Below are 10,184 nucleotides of genomic sequence, written 5' to 3'. Positions count from 1 at the left end.
GCCCGGCCCGGCCCTGCCCCGCGCGCGGCCCCCGCCCTCCGCGCCGCCCCTCCCCAGCCCTGGCGGCGCGCCTCGGAGCGCGGAGGGCGGGCGGGCGGGCGCGGCCCCACGCGGCCGGGGAGGGCGCCTCTCCGCGGGGCGCCCCGCAGTCCGCGCCCGGCTCTCCGCGCGCCCCCGGGGACTCGGCCCGGCGGCAGGTGCTCGGGCAGACCCGGCGCCTTCGCCCTCGCCCGCAAACCGCAAACCGCAAATCGTATTGTCTTCCCCCCCACCCCGGGACCTCAGTCCCCCGCGGGCCGCAGCGGCCCCTTAGACGCCAGGAGACGAGACCAAAGCGACATCCCTTCTTCCCGCTGCATTTCACGAGGAGATTTCCCTGGCCCAAGAAAATGCCACTTGGCTTCACGGGAGAGCCGGCTGATGAATGGTTAGGGAAAGGATTTTTAAAAATGAGCTGTGCTCCGCTTTCTGTTAAAGCAGATTTCCGCAGAGGAGCCTGCTGCTTAATGATGCTCTGGCAATACCCCCCCCCCCCCCCAATAAAGTGCTCCACTAACTCCTCATCCATTTCCTTCCCTCTTTCTCTCCAAATGTATTGCATTTTCTGCACCTCACTCTTTTTGCTAACCAAAAACTACCCTGAAAGTTTCCTTTTATTTTATGCTCTTCAATCATTTAAGCTATTATGGTTTTTGGCGAGAAACCAGGAATATGAAGTTTTCTGTATCTTGTGAACCTAAGATTTCTAATACATTTCAGAGATTAAGTTTATTTATTTATTTTTTCTTTTCCTTTCTCATACAAAGACTTCTTATGGAGGACTTTACTCTTTTGAGAGACAGGCAACAACAACAAAAAAATCTAAAAAGTCCTTTACTATCACAGTAAGACAATAAAAAATAAAAAGTCATGAAGTCAAACCGATTTCATACATTACAAGAACTGTGTCTTTCAAACTTTCAGGGAAAACACGCTCTGAAGTCAAAAAGCAATTCTTTGTTGGTGATTATTGATAGACATAAATCTCAGGGCTGGAAACCGTTTTTGTTTCACTCTTTAGTTAAGCCTCTCTTGGTTGAGCAACTTAAATAAATAATACATACTTTTAAAGTGTTTTCTATTTTTAGTTCTTGGTAGATGGTACTAAATAACTTTGTCTGCAAATTACACCCTCTGCTTTTTACCTGTGTTGTAGGTTTTATTAGCAGCTTTGTACTAACTCATTCATGTAATTTATCCCTCGCTTCTTCCCCAAGGCTGTCTCCTTGATGGAATGCCTTTAGCTGGAGACAGATTCTGTAATGCCATAAAAATCTGGAATTGTTCCAGAAAAATGTAAAGGAAAATGATCCACTAAGTTCATTTTCAGGAATAAAACATGAAATGAGGTGATACAGGGAGTGGAAGAAGATGATCTCCGGTTTCAAAGGATTAAACATATAATGTCAAATGTTTGCTCAAATACCCACCCCCCACCCCATGCCTTTTTCTTTATTACTTAGACAACCAAAAAAAAAAAAAAAAAAAGAGTGTTGGGAGGGGGGTGGTCTGTGCTGGAGTGGTTTGGGTCCATTTTGATTCTATGATTTCTGACACATCCCCTCAGTGTCTTCACCTCCAACACAGAATGCTACACCTTTTCAGATCGCTGTGGGATATCTACAGAAATGGGGTGACGTGTGTAATTTGAGTACAAAGTGGGCACCGTCTCTACCAGAATTCTAATGCCCCCTCCACTCCCACTCCATAATTTAAGCCGAAAACCAAGTAAAAGATAAACTTGGTTTTAAAAGTGTCCAAAGTAGAGACAAGTACAATGTGAAAAAGGTGACGGAGAAAACCACAAATAAATGATTGCTACTTTAACACCCAACATAAAAGGAAGCTGGTCTCTGATAAGTAACATTGGAAAAACAAAATTCAATAGTCTCAAATTAAAGCTTGTACTGTCTTGCTAAGGCTCTCCTAGCAGGCCCAAGCGAAGGAAACAGTTCCTGCAGGATGGGGCAAAGTCGGGGGGTGAAGGGGAGACCCTGACATTTAAAGCAATGGAGTGTACATTCTTACTGGAAACCCAGTCAAATGTAACAATCTGCCACTTTGTTTTCCGTGTCTTGTCAATGTTTGGAGAGCAGGAATCATCTCAGTGATTATGTGGGTGCATATAGGAAACCATCAAATGCACCTTAAAAGTCACCCTTTCTTCTGAAGTGTTGTCTTTGGAAGCTGTCCAAGATTGGCGAAATTACAGAGGGGGAACAGAGGCCGTTCTGTTCCTCAGATTCCAGCATGCAGTAATTTTAAAGGACATCCACATATATGATCTCATTCAACCTTGCATGACTGTGAGGAAAATATTGGCACCCCCATGTCGCCAATGACAGAGATTAGACATGTAGCTAATTAGTGACAAAAGGGGACTAGAACTAAAATTATTCTTTCCAAAACATTACAGAGTTCTTCCCATTACTTCAAGTTTGCTGCTGGTGGCGAGATGGTAATGGAAAGTCAAGACAAGATTAAGTGCTTATACTAAGTACTGTAACTAGTATATGGGGAAATGAAAATACAAATCATTTCCCAGAGCGTTTGGATGCATTTAAAATGTAGGATGGATCGGGAGTTATTAAAAGCTTCCAGAAGTTCTGTGAGGGATGTGGAGGGACCTTCTGGAGGTTGACAAACTGAACAGTTGATTCTGAGGCCAGCTTGGGGGAATATGTCAGAGGCACTACTGCAAGGCTATCAATAGTATCATTTAAAAAATTTTATTTATTTCTTTATGAGAGAGACACACAGAGAGAGGCAGAGACATAGGCAGAGGGAGAAGCAGGCTCCCTGCGGGGAGCACAATGTGGTGTTTGATCCCAGGACCCCAGGATCACGACCTGAGCCACAGGCAGATGCTCAACCACTGAGTCACCCAGGCATCTCAATAGCATCATATTTTGTTGAACACCAGACACCTTCGATTGTAGAAGTCATCATTATCTTACACAACACTAAAATCTGGTATATGAGACATAAGAAAAAAAATACCATCAAATAAGTTATGGTGTATATTTATGCAAGGATTGCAGGATTGTCTTAGTCTCTTTGGGTTGCTATAACTAAAAACCATAAACTGCGTGGCTTATAAACAACAGAAATTTATTTCTCACGGTTAGGGAGGCTGAGGGTGCCCAAGATCAATGGGCCTGCAGATTTGATGTATGGTGAAGGCCTGCTTTCTGGTTCACAGACAATGCCTTCTACCTGTAACCTCACATCCAGAAGGGGGTGGGAGCTTTGTGTCTATTTTATAAGAACACTGATCTCATTCATGAAGGCTCCACCCTCATGACCTAACCACCTTCCAAAGGCCCCACATCCTCCTACCATCACCTTGGGCATTAGATTTCAACACATGGATTTGAGGGGGAGATGAATGTTCAGTCCATTGCAAGAACGGATCTCAGTTTTAGAGACATTACAATATGAGAAAATGAGCCTCTTAGAATTAATGAGAAATTGAAAGAGATAGACTTTCATCATTTACGTATTATAGCATACTTCTCAGTTGATCCCATAAGGCAGATGCTGTTAATTTTCTCATTTAGTGGAAGAGGAGGTTCCAAGGGGCTAAAGGACCTCACCAGTATTCCACAGGCGCAAGCCCAGCTCTCTCCTCAGAACCAGCACTGCTCATTTGGTTATGGTCATTCACTTCCTGTGCACCAGGATGCTCCTGCAGGCTGAGGACCAAAAATGGGTAAGAAATGGTCCTTTCCTAAGGAGACTGACATCTAACGGAGATGCTAGGCGTTCAAAGTTATCGCAGTGTGCTGTGATGAGGTTGGGAGGTTGATGGGGACACGGACGGTGGAGCTGGCGGGACAAGTGGGAGATAGGACTCTAATGAATTCTTAGTTATAAAGACGAAGAGTCATTGTAAAAATCCTAGTCACACAAGACTAGGATTGGGTCACTATTAGTCCCTTTATTCTTTTCCGGGGAAAGTGCAGATTTAGCCACCAGGAAAAGACGGAATACTTTTGGGGAAGGTTCTGCCTTCATAGGCTGATACATATCCATTTTAACAATGCCAAAAATGCAGGCAAGTATCCAAAGAAACGTGCTTAAGATTGGTGTACACAATGTACCTTGAGCAATTCTCCCCTTACCAGCTTCTACCAAGTGGTCAAGAGCACCACTACCAAGGTTGATGATGCCAGTTTTGCATCTTTGACGGTATCCATTAAATAAATGTGGAGTGGATATGGAGGTGGTAAAGAAATTCATTGGCAGCCCCAAAAACATTAATTCTTCCCTTCTTTTTCTAAACCTCCCAGATTTTCATGTATGGAGGGAGTAGCCCTTCCCTCCATTGTGTGATAGCAGATCTTTTGGGGTGGATTAACCCCATCCTAGCTCTAGGGATGGGCTCTGAGGGTTAATTCCACCCTCGGCCTATGGCCTAGTCCAGGGATTGGTCCAGAGTTCCAGCATCCAGACGTTCGTTCCATAGTGATCCGGTTTCACCTTTACCCTACTGGTTGGGAATAAGAATGCAAAGTGCCCTACGTGAAGCCGTGAAGCCGGCTGAAGATCTTAGCCAGCAAGTCGGGGAGGGCAGAGCCAGGAGTCACGGGACTTGGACTGGTTGGCCCCTGAAGTCACACTTCCCTTTTGCAGTGCCCTGTGCCAAGTCCTTCTCTAATTTATGCCTTTTTTGGTTTGGATTTCTGTGCCTTAAAACAAAATCACCCAACAGAGGTGCCATGGAGAATGGATAGCTCAGATTTTATTTTAAAGAGAAAAGTAGATTTTGTTGTTGTCAGTTCATGTCTTGTATTAGTAACCCATATACAATTACTTGTCTTCTGGTTTGTTGAAGCAGTAGGTCAGACAACAATGTCTGTCGAAGTGGCTAGCCACACAAACTCCAGCACCACGTTCATCTGAAGGGCACTCCCGAGGAAGGCGACTGGTTTTGCCATTTGCATCCACCTTATAGTATTTCACGATGGCCAGTTTAACCTTCCTTCTCTTACATTTATTCTTCTTGGGAGTGGGGTAAGACTTCTTCCTCTTCTTAGCACCACCACGAAGTCTCAACACAAGAGTAGATCACTTTTGAATGTTGTAGTAGACAAAGGACGCCCATCTTCCAGCAAAGATGAGTCTGCTGATTAAAGGAGGAATTGCTCCCTTATCCTGAATCTTGGCCTTTACATTCTCTATTGTATCGGAGAGTTCAGGCTCAAGAGTGGTGATCTTCCCTGAAAGGGTTTTCATGAAAATCTGAATCTTGGCGGCGATTCCACCGCAGACAGTGGATCGGAAAGGAGAAAAGTAGATCTGAGCTGTGGCTCTATTGCGTGTTAGCTATGGAACATGAGTAACTGGAAACTCTTCAAGCCTCAGCTTCCTGATCCAAAAAGTGGAGGTAAATTAGGAAAGGATTACATTCTGCAATGCACATGTGTGCCTGGTATAGTGCCTAATATAGAACAATGAGTTGGCAATCAGTGGTAATTATTATATTTGGTCTCTGGACTTTAACACAAAAGTCATGCTTTAATTATGAATGACAGCATGTTTTTACATAAACTATTATGTCAGGCACTAGGGTGCCATCGAAACAGATCTGTCCTAGGAGTCCAAAGACTTGGCTTCTGGAAGTGAGTGGTCTTGGGTAGTACATTTAGGTTCTCTAGATCTTAATTTCCCCCATATAATGTTACGATGTAAGCCAAGAAAATCTCGAGGGACCCTTTAAGCTCGAAAAGTCTACTATTTAACTTAAGTGGCAGTTTGAGTCATGAGAGAGAGGTCTCACTTGTTGTCTTTGACCTGAATAGCAGGCCACAAGCAACAGCTGAAGAAGTCATCATACAGAGTCCAAGTCTCTCCCATTGAGGTCAGAATAGCTAATGTGGAGACAGACATTTATGCCCACAGCTTAATTACAAGTTCATCATAGAGGCTTGCATGGAAGTGTGTAAATCATGGCAATTATTGGAGAACGCTGTGGTTTTTGAAAAACCTGATTTTTTTTTTTTTTTTGAATCAGGATATGGGGATAATAGTTTTGTCTCTAGAACTCACCAGCTGTATGACTTTGGGGAAAGTATTTAATTTCTCTGTGCTCCAGAATTTCAGCTAGAAAGGAGGGGCCTTGAGAAGCTCTGTAAGGCTTCTAGCAGGTCTCACACTGATTCTGACTATAATCTTCTAATGCAAAGATAGACAAATTGTGACTTTTTTTTGTATAGTCTGTGAGCTAAGGAAAAAAATCCTAAAATTATTTTGCGTCACGTGAAAAGGAAACAAATTTCAAATCTTAGTGTCCATAAATAAAGTTTTATTGGCACACAGCCATGCCCATCTGTTTGCATATTGTCTAGGGCTGCTTTCCTGCTATGAGGGCAGAGCTAAGTAGTTACAACATATAGAAACTGCACAGCCTATAAAACCAAAAATATTTACTACCTGGGCCTTTACAGAACACGTCTGGCCAACCTCTAGTCAATACATCTGCTCGAAAATTCTGTGAACTAATGTCCATTAAACACTTTGTAAACCACATAGCATTCATCCATATGTAAGGGGTTCATATAAAATGGAATTCTGAAATTAAAATGCACAGCCAGAAAGCTCATGCCCCTCAAGCATTGTTTACGACGGGTGAAGCCATGGATAGTGCCAAGTTAAGCCCGTGCTGCTAAGAAATGCTGTGGAATTGTAAGCAAAGCTTCAAAAATGAAAAGGAGAAAATCATCTGGATGACATTAAAGAAGTCATGTAATTTGCTCCTTTTACGGTAAAATAACCTCCTCCGATCCACAGCAGGGATTTTTTTTTTTTTTTTTTTTTTTTTTTTTACAGCAGGGATCTTTATAGCAAACTGTTCTTGCTTCCTACATTCAAAACTCCCACTTAGTGCAGGGCACAAAGCCCCAAGAAGTGCCTGCCACATGACAAGCTGGACAGAAATGTGCCCCTTAGAGGCAGAGGAATGTTCCTACTCCATTTAGTTCTAAGAAGTGGGAAGTGAGCATGCTCCCTGACTGCCCAGCAACCCTGTGTGGGTGTGAAGTCAGTCCATGGCTGCATATTAGGACTTTGACCTTGATCCTCATCATTTGCTTGAGAGAAAACATGTTCTTTGCATGCTAGACCTCCAGTGACTCTCTTATTTGTAATGAATTATGGAGCTACCATTTATGAAGAACTATTTGGTTCCAGGAACTACATTAAATACTTAATGTGTCTTATTTTTTGAAAGCTTCTGAGGCCAAGTATTACAGTTTCTTTTTGACAGTTAGGGAAATGGTAGTTTGATGACTTTAAGTAACTTGCCCAAACTAGAGAGATTCAAACCTGTTCTGTGCACTCTCAACAGTCTCCTTTTTTTTTTTTCTACTCAGAGCTAATTATATAAGCAACAATTGGATTTCTATTAAAATTTCACAGGCTCTTTATGATAAATATCTTGACAAAAAGCACGTAGTTCGATCATTAAAACAAAACTGGAGGACATTAAACCCTGTGGTATAATTTTCTATTAACAGTTTCTCAAATTTTTTCTTCATTGTCACAAAATCTTTTCTTGTGATGAGGACTTTTGAGATCTACTCTCATAGTGCCTTTCAAATATACAACACAATATAATTGATTGTAGTCACCATGCTTTACGTGATATCCCCATGACTTATTAACTTCCTAACTGGAAGTTTGTACCTTTGACCCCCTTCACCCATTTTGCCTTCCCTCTGCCCTCTATCTCTAGTAACCACCAATCTGCTCTTTGTTACTGTGAATTCAGTTTTTATATTTGTTTTTAGATTTCACACATATGTGACATCATACGGTATTTGCCTTTCTGTGTCTTATTTCATTTAGTATATAAGACTCCCAATGTTCTTCCAGGTTACAAATGGCAGGATTTCCTCTTTTTTTTATGGGTGAATAATATCCCATCGTAGATATGTGTGTGTACATATGCATACGTATCACAATATCTTCATCCATCCATCCACTGATGGACACTCAGCTTGTTTCTATGTCTTGGCTGTTGTAATGCTGCAGTGGATGTGGGGGTGCAGATATATTTTCTAGTCAGTGTTTCCATTTCCTTCAGATAAATATTGCAAAGTAGAATTAATTGCTGGCTTATACAGTAGTTCTATTTTTAAATTCTTGAGGAGCTTCCATACTGTTTTCCATAGTGGCTGCACCAATTTACATTCCCACCCACAGCACACAGGATTCTTTTCTCTGCATCCTCATTACCACTTACTATTTCTTGTCTTTTTGATAATAGCTACTCTGACAGGTGCAGGGATATCTCACTGTGGTTTCGATTTGCAATTTTAACAATTCCTTAAATCCTCAAACATTTAATCAATGAGACAGCATGTTGAACCAGGGGTTGGACAGACTATGTTTGGGGTTTTCTTCTGCTACTTTCTACTTGTGCTTACATTCTAGGAGTCTCATTTTCTCATCTGTATAATAGGCTATAAGGTCTATGATGACACCACAGGGCTCTGTGCAAAAGTATTTTATAAACACTTATTATTTCTTGGTCATTGTTGGATTCTTTTTTAATGTAGATATTGAAGTTTCTATGTTAAAATGGCAGTTAATAATATTCAAAGAAGTAAATAAAAGCATGTCTCAAAGACTTAAGTAGATGTAAATATAGTCTTTGCACATACTATTGGCTTAAAAATGTAATGTTTGGGATGCCCAGGTAGCTCAGCAGTTGAGCGTCTGCCTTCGGCTCAGGGGCGTGATCCTGGGATCTGGGATGGAGTCCTACATCGAGCTCCCTGAGAGGAGCATGCTTCTCCTGCCTACCTCTCTGCTTCTTTCTCTCTGTGTCTCTCATGAATAAATAAATAAATCTTTAAAAAAATAAAAATGTAATGTTTAAGGAAAAAACGATGCCTCTTTTTAGTAGGCTTAAAAGGAAAAAATTATTATCACAAAGAATGGCTATTTTCTAACTTTGCGTAAGATGCTATGCAAAGAGAATGGCACAGCCACAGTGACAAATCCTCTAAAAGTCTGCACTGTAGTCCGATGTAGCAAAAGTTTTAATTCCATGCTCACATACCACACTGCTCACCCCTCTGGTTATAACCACCAGGAATATTTCCCATAAGTCCCCGTTTGCAGTCTTCACAGAGGATGCTGAATACAGCTTAGCAGTTGTCTGCATGTCCAGCAATTACCACTGCTGGCTACTCCACTTGCAAGCCCCTGACAAATTGGAAAGACCCACCGTTGTCTCCCCTACCTGAGAGCTGTTCCAATCAACAACACCATCTGCTGGCTGGCACCAGGAACTGCTCAATGTCATCTCCTTTTTTTTTTTTTTTTTTTTTTAAATTTGTATTTATTTATGATAGTCGCACAGACAAAGAGAGAGAGAGAGGCAGAGACACAGGCAGAGGGAGAAGCAGGCTCCATGCACCGGGAGCCTGACGTGGGATTCGATCCCGGGTCTCCAGGATCACGCCCTGGGCCAAAGGCAGGCGCCAAACTACTGCACCACCCAGGGATCCCTTTTTTTTTTTTTTTTTTTAATTTTTATTTAATTTATGTCCTCTCCTTCCTCAGGACGTCTTAGACCAGCCATCCTTCCCCATACCTATTTCACATTTCACAGTTCACAATCCAGTTCATTCCATTTTAGGAGATTATTCTTTAACATGTATACACACATTCTCTTTCATTCCTAGATTAATTTGCTAGGATTGCTGTAACGAAGCACCACAAACTGGCTTCAACAACAGAAATTTGTTGTCTCACAGTTCTGGAGGCCAAAAGTCTGAAGTCAAGTTGTCGGCAAGTTGGTTCCTTCTGAAGGCAGTGAGAGAAGGATTTGTCCCAGGACTCTCCACTTGGCTTACAGATGGCCATCTTCATGTCCACACGGTGTTCTTCTTGTATGCGTGTTCAAATTTCCCTTTTTAAAGATGAGACACAGTCATGTTGGATCAGAGGCCACGCTAAAGGCCTCATCTTTTTTTTTTTTTTAAAGATTTTATTTATTTATTTGAGAGACAGAGAGAGAGAGTAAGAGTAGGGAGGGGCAAAGGGAGAGGGAGAAGTAGACTCTCCACTGAACAGAGAGCTTGACTCGAGGCTCCATCCAGGACCTCGGGTCATGACCTGAGCTGAAGAGATAA

At 42.2% G+C, this 10,184-nt stretch overlaps 1 pseudogene; it reads right to left on the bottom strand.

The window, feature by feature from the left end:
- Positions 1–4,851: 4,851 nt before the first annotated feature.
- On the bottom strand, positions 4,852–9,921 carry LOC121498613 (annotated as a pseudogene).
- Between the last annotated feature and the right edge of the window lie 263 nt (positions 9,922–10,184).

The sequence above is a fragment of the Vulpes lagopus genome, chromosome 9 (assembly GCF_018345385.1).
Source record: "Vulpes lagopus strain Blue_001 chromosome 9, ASM1834538v1, whole genome shotgun sequence".
Lineage (NCBI taxonomy): Eukaryota > Metazoa > Chordata > Mammalia > Carnivora > Canidae > Vulpes > Vulpes lagopus.
Note: the sequence above shows the minus strand (reverse complement) of the source record. Positions and strands in the feature narration are given on the sequence as shown.